Source organism: Hypomesus nipponensis, chromosome 24 (assembly GCF_054491055.1).
Source record: "Hypomesus nipponensis isolate SF chromosome 24, ASM5449105v1, whole genome shotgun sequence".
NCBI classification, from domain to species: domain Eukaryota; kingdom Metazoa; phylum Chordata; class Actinopteri; order Osmeriformes; family Osmeridae; genus Hypomesus; species Hypomesus nipponensis.
The window spans coordinates 607,501-612,500 of record NC_140384.1 but is presented as its reverse complement, the minus strand read 5'-3'; the positions used below and the strand labels follow the sequence as shown (position 1 = coordinate 612,500).

At 46.9% G+C, this 5,000-nt stretch overlaps 8 non-coding genes and 9 pseudogenes across 8 annotated transcripts; all 17 read left to right on the top strand.

Moving 5' to 3' along the window:
* The first annotated feature begins 122 nt into the window (after positions 1-122).
* LOC146229128 (5S ribosomal RNA) lies at positions 123-241 on the top strand. Its single transcript, XR_014746131.1, has one exon. It is a non-coding gene; the product is annotated as a 5S ribosomal RNA (ribosomal RNA).
* Positions 242-413: 172 nt separating this feature from the next.
* On the top strand, positions 414-532 carry LOC146229127 (5S ribosomal RNA; annotated as a pseudogene).
* A 174-nt stretch (positions 533-706) lies between these two features.
* LOC146229126 (5S ribosomal RNA) lies at positions 707-825 on the top strand. Its single transcript, XR_014745298.1, has one exon. It is a non-coding gene; the product is annotated as a 5S ribosomal RNA (ribosomal RNA).
* A 172-nt stretch (positions 826-997) lies between these two features.
* Positions 998-1,116, top strand: LOC146229125 (5S ribosomal RNA; annotated as a pseudogene).
* A 204-nt stretch (positions 1,117-1,320) lies between these two features.
* LOC146229124 (5S ribosomal RNA) lies at positions 1,321-1,439 on the top strand. Its single transcript, XR_014743005.1, has one exon. It is a non-coding gene; the product is annotated as a 5S ribosomal RNA (ribosomal RNA).
* A 170-nt stretch (positions 1,440-1,609) lies between these two features.
* LOC146229123 (5S ribosomal RNA) lies at positions 1,610-1,728 on the top strand (annotated as a pseudogene).
* A 174-nt stretch (positions 1,729-1,902) lies between these two features.
* Positions 1,903-2,021, top strand: LOC146229122 (5S ribosomal RNA; annotated as a pseudogene).
* A 186-nt stretch (positions 2,022-2,207) lies between these two features.
* Positions 2,208-2,326, top strand: LOC146229121 (5S ribosomal RNA). Its single transcript, XR_014743004.1, has one exon. It is a non-coding gene; the product is annotated as a 5S ribosomal RNA (ribosomal RNA).
* Positions 2,327-2,496: 170 nt separating this feature from the next.
* On the top strand, positions 2,497-2,615 carry LOC146229120 (5S ribosomal RNA). Its single transcript, XR_014745598.1, has one exon. It is a non-coding gene; the product is annotated as a 5S ribosomal RNA (ribosomal RNA).
* Positions 2,616-2,801: 186 nt separating this feature from the next.
* On the top strand, positions 2,802-2,910 carry LOC146229119 (5S ribosomal RNA; annotated as a pseudogene).
* Positions 2,911-3,080: 170 nt separating this feature from the next.
* LOC146229118 (5S ribosomal RNA) lies at positions 3,081-3,199 on the top strand (annotated as a pseudogene).
* Positions 3,200-3,381: 182 nt separating this feature from the next.
* LOC146229117 (5S ribosomal RNA) lies at positions 3,382-3,500 on the top strand. The gene has a single exon (XR_014745297.1). It is a non-coding gene; the product is annotated as a 5S ribosomal RNA (ribosomal RNA).
* A 172-nt stretch (positions 3,501-3,672) lies between these two features.
* Positions 3,673-3,791, top strand: LOC146229116 (5S ribosomal RNA; annotated as a pseudogene).
* Positions 3,792-3,985: 194 nt separating this feature from the next.
* On the top strand, positions 3,986-4,104 carry LOC146229115 (5S ribosomal RNA). The gene has a single exon (XR_014743003.1). It is a non-coding gene; the product is annotated as a 5S ribosomal RNA (ribosomal RNA).
* Positions 4,105-4,276: 172 nt separating this feature from the next.
* Positions 4,277-4,395, top strand: LOC146229114 (5S ribosomal RNA; annotated as a pseudogene).
* Positions 4,396-4,569: 174 nt separating this feature from the next.
* On the top strand, positions 4,570-4,688 carry LOC146229113 (5S ribosomal RNA; annotated as a pseudogene).
* Positions 4,689-4,878: 190 nt separating this feature from the next.
* On the top strand, positions 4,879-4,997 carry LOC146229112 (5S ribosomal RNA). Its single transcript, XR_014743002.1, has one exon. It is a non-coding gene; the product is annotated as a 5S ribosomal RNA (ribosomal RNA).
* Positions 4,998-5,000: the final 3 nt, after the last annotated feature.

The window sequence follows — 5,000 nt, the reverse complement described above, 5'->3', positions numbered from 1 at the left end:
GTCCTTCATGAAAGGGGCTGGAAGCTGTTTTCATTTTGACACGAGAGAGAGAGAGAGACTACCTTGCATTGTCAATTGCTAAATCTGTATATGGATAAGTAGCCTTTGGTTGTCAACTTATTTGGTACGGCCATACCAGCCTGGCAACGCCCGATCTCGTCTGATCTCGGAAGCTAAGCAGGGTCGGGCCTGGTTAGTACTTGGATGGGAGACCGCCTGGGAATACCAGGTGCTGTATGCTCTTTTGCTCATTCACTTAGAAACTGAAATCTTGCAATATGCACAAGTAGTCCTTCATGAAAGGGGCTGGAAGCTGTTTTCATTTTGACACGAGAGAGAGAGAGAGAGACCACCTTGCATTGTCAATTGCTAAATCTTTATATGGATAAGTAGCCTATGGTTGTCAACTTATTTCGTACGGCCATACCAGCCTGGCAACGCCCTATCTCGTCTGATATCGGAAGCTAAGCAGGGTCGGGCCTGGTTAGTACTTGGATGGGAGACCGCCTGGGAATACCAGGTGCTGTATGCTCTTTTGCTCATTCACTTAGAAACTGAAATCTTGCAATATGCACAAGTAGTCCTTCATGAAAGGGGCTGGAAGCTGTTTTCATTTTGACACGAGAGAGAGAGAGAGAGAGACTACCTTGCATTGTCAATTGCTAAATCTGTATATGGATAAGTAGCCTATGGTTGTCAACTTATTTTGTACGGCCATACCAGCCTGGCAACGCCCGATCTCGTCTGATCTCGGAAGCTAAGCAGGGTCGGGCCTGGTTAGTACTTGGATGGGAGACCGCCTGGGAATACCAGGTGCTGTATGCTCTTTTGCTCATTCACTTAGAAACTGACATCTTGCAATATGCACAAGTAGTCCTTCATGAAAGGGGCTGGAAGCTGTTTTCATTTTGACACGAGAGAGAGAGAGAGAGACCACCTTGCATTGTCAATTGCTAAATCTTTATATGGATAAGTAGCCTATGGTTGTCAACTTATTTGGTACGGCCATACCAGCCTGGCAACGCCCGATCTCGTCTGATCTCGGAAGCTAAGCAGGGTCGGGCCTGGTTAGTACTTGGATGGGAGACCGCCTGGGAATACCAGGTGCTGTCTGCTCTTTTGCTCATTCACTTAGAAACTGAAATCTTGCAATATGCACAAGTAGTCCTTCATGAAAGGGGCTGGAAGCTGTTTTCATTTTGACACGAGAGAGAGAGAGAGAGAGAGAGAGAGAGAGAGAGAGAGAGAGAGAGAGACTACCTTGCATTGTCAATTGCTAAATCTGTATATGGATAAGTAGCCTATGGTTGTCAACTTATTTCGTACGGCCATACCAGCCTGGCAACGCCCGATCTCGTCTGATCTCGGAAGCTAAGCAGGGTCGGGCCTGGTTAGTACTTGGATGGGAGACCGCCTGGGAATACCAGGTGCTGTATGCTCTTTTGCTCATTCACTTAGAAACTGAAATCTTGCAATATGCACAAGTAGTCCTTCATGAAAGGGGCTGGAAGCTGTTTTCATTTTGACACGAGAGAGAGAGAGAGACTACCTTGCATTGTCAATTGCTAAATATGTATATGGATAAGTAGCCTATGGTTGTCAACTTATTTCGTACGGCCATACCAGCCTGGCAACGCCCTATCTCGTCTGATCTCGGAAGCTAAGCAGGGTCGGGCCTGGTTAGTACTTGGATGGGAGACCGCCTTGGAATACCAGGTGCTGTATGCTCTTTTGCTCATTCACTTAGAAACTGAAATCTTGCAATATGCACAAGTAGTCCTTCATGAAAGGGGCTGGAAGCTGTTTTCATTTTGACACGAGAGAGAGAGAGAGAGAGACTACCTTGCATTGTCAATTGCTAAATCTGTATATGGATAAGTAGCCTTTGGTTGTCAACTTATTTGGTACGGCCATACCAGCCTGGCAACGCCCGATCTCGTCTGATCTCGGAAGCTAAGCAGGGTCGGGCCTGGTTAGTACTTGGATGGGAGACCGCCTGGGAATACCAGGTGCTGTCTGCTCTTTTGCTCATTCACTTAGAAACTGAAATCTTGCAATATGCACAAGTAGTCCTTCATGAAAGGGGCTGGAAGCTGTTTTCATTTTGACACGAGAGAGAGAGAGAGAGAGAGAGAGAGAGAGACTACCTTGCATTGTCAATTGCTAAATCTGTATATGGATAAGTAGCCTATGGTTGTCAACTTATTTCGTACGGCCATACCAGCCTGGCAACGCCCGATCTCGTCTGATCTCGGAAGCTAAGCAGGGTCGGGCCTGGTTAGTACTTGGATGGGAGACCGCCTGGGAATACCAGGTGCTGTATGCTCTTTTGCTCATTCACTTAGAAACTGAAATCTTGCAATATGCACAAGTAGTCCTTCATGAAAGGGGCTGGAAGCTGTTTTCATTTTGACACGAGAGAGAGAGAGAGACTACCTTGCATTGTCAATTGCTAAATCTGTATATGGATAAGTAGCCTATGGTTGTCAACTTATTTCGTACGGCCATATCAGCCTGGCAACGCCCGATCTCGTCTGATCTCGGAAGCTAAGCAGGGTCGGGCCTGGTTAGTACTTGGATGGGAGACCGCCTGGGAATACCAGGTGCTGTATGCTCTTTTGCTCATTCACTTAGAAACTGACATCTTGCAATATGCACAAGTAGTCCTTCATGAAAGGGGCTGGAAGCTGTTTTCATTTTGACACGAGAGAGAGAGAGAGAGAGAGAGAGAGAGAGACTACCTTGCATTGTCAATTGCTAAATCTGTATATGGATAAGTAGCCTATGGTTGTCAACTTATTTCGTACGGCCATACCAGCCTGGCAACGCCTGATCTCGGAAGCTAAGCAGGGTCGGGCCTGGTTAGTACTTGGATGGGAGACCGCCTGGGAATACCAGGTGCTGTATGCTCTTTTGCTCATTCACTTAGAAACTGAAATCTTGCAATATGCACAAGTAGTCCTTCATGAAAGGGGCTGGAAGCTGTTTTCATTTTGACACGAGAGAGAGAGAGAGACTACCTTGCATTGTCAATTGCTAAATCTGTATATGGATAAGTAGCCTATGGTTGTCAACTTATTTCGTACGGCCATACCAGCCTGGCAACGCCCTATCTCGTCTGATCTCGGAAGCTAAGCAGGGTCGGGCCTGGTTAGTACTTGGATGGGAGACCGCCTGGGAATACCAGGTGCTGTATGCTCTTTTGCTCATTCACTTAGAAACTGACATCTTGCAATATGCACAAGTAGTCCTTCATGAAAGGGGCTGGAAGCTGTTTTCATTTTGACACGAGAGAGAGAGAGAGAGAGAGAGAGAGACTACCTTGCATTGTCAATTGCTAAATCTGTATATGGATAAGTAGCCTATGGTTGTCAACTTATTTTGTACGGCCATACCAGCCTGGCAACGCCCGATCTCGTCTGATCTCGGAAGCTAAGCAGGGTCGGGCCTGGTTAGTACTTGGATGGGAGACCGCCTGGGAATACCAGGTGCTGTATGCTCTTTTGCTCATTCACTTAGAAACTGACATCTTGCAATATGCACAAGTAGTCCTTCATGAAAGGGGCTGGAAGCTGTTTTCATTTTGACACGAGAGAGAGAGAGAGAGACCACCTTGCATTGTCAATTGCTAAATCTTTATATGGATAAGTAGCCTATGGTTGTCAACTTATTTGGTACGGCCATACCAGCCTGGCAACGCCCGATCTCGTCTGATCTCGGAAGCTAAGCAGGGTCGGGCCTGGTTAGTACTTGGATGGGAGACCGCCTGGGAATACCAGGTGCTGTCTGCTCTTTTGCTCATTCACTTAGAAACTGACATCTTGCAATATGCACAAGTAGTCCTTCATGAAAGGGGCTGGAAGCTGTTTTCATTTTGACACGAGAGAGAGAGAGAGAGAGAGAGAGAGAGAGAGAGAGAGACTACCTTGCATTGTCAATTGCTAAATCTGTATATGGATAAGTAGCCTATGGTTGTCAACTTATTTCGTACGGCCATACCAGCCTGGCAACGCCCGATCTCGTCTGATCTCGGAAGCTAAGCAGGGTCGGGCCTGGTTAGTACTTGGATGGGAGACCGCCTGGGAATACCAGGTGCTGTATGCTCTTTTGCTCATTCACTTAGAAACTGAAATCTTGCAATATGCACAAGTAGTCCTTCATGAAAGGGGCTGGAAGCTGTTTTCATTTTGACACGAGAGAGAGAGAGAGAGACCACCTTGCATTGTCAATTGCTAAATCTTTATATGGATAAGTAGCCTATGGTTGTCAACTTATTTCGTACGGCCATACCAGCCTGGCAACGCCCTATCTCGTCTGATATCGGAAGCTAAGCAGGGTCGGGCCTGGTTAGTACTTGGATGGGAGACCGCCTGGGAATACCAGGTGCTGTATGCTCTTTTGCTCATTCACTTAGAAACTGAAATCTTGCAATATGCACAAGTAGTCCTTCATGAAAGGGGCTGGAAGCTGTTTTCATTTTGACACGAGAGAGAGAGAGAGAGAGACTACCTTGCATTGTCAATTGCTAAATCTGTATATGGATAAGTAGCCTTTGGTTGTCAACTTATTTGGTACGGCCATACCAGCCTGGCAACGCCCGATCACGTCTGATCTCGGAAGCTAAGCAGGGTCGGGCCTGGTTAGTACTTGGATGGGAGACCGCCTGGGAATACCAGGTGCTGTCTGCTCTTTTGCTCATTCACTTAGAAACTGAAATCTTGCAATATGCACAAGTAGTCCTTCATGAAAGGGGCTGGAAGCTGTTTTCATTTTGACACGAGAGAGAGAGAGAGAGAGAGAGAGAGAGAGAGAGACTACCTTGCATTGTCAATTGCTAAATCTGTATATGGATAAGTAGCCTATGGTTGTCAACTTATTTCGTACGGCCATACCAGCCTGGCAACGCCCGATCTCGTCTGATCTCGGAAGCTAAGCAGGGTCGGGCCTGGTTAGTACTTGGATGGGAGACCGCCTGGGAATACCAGGTGCTGTATGCTCTT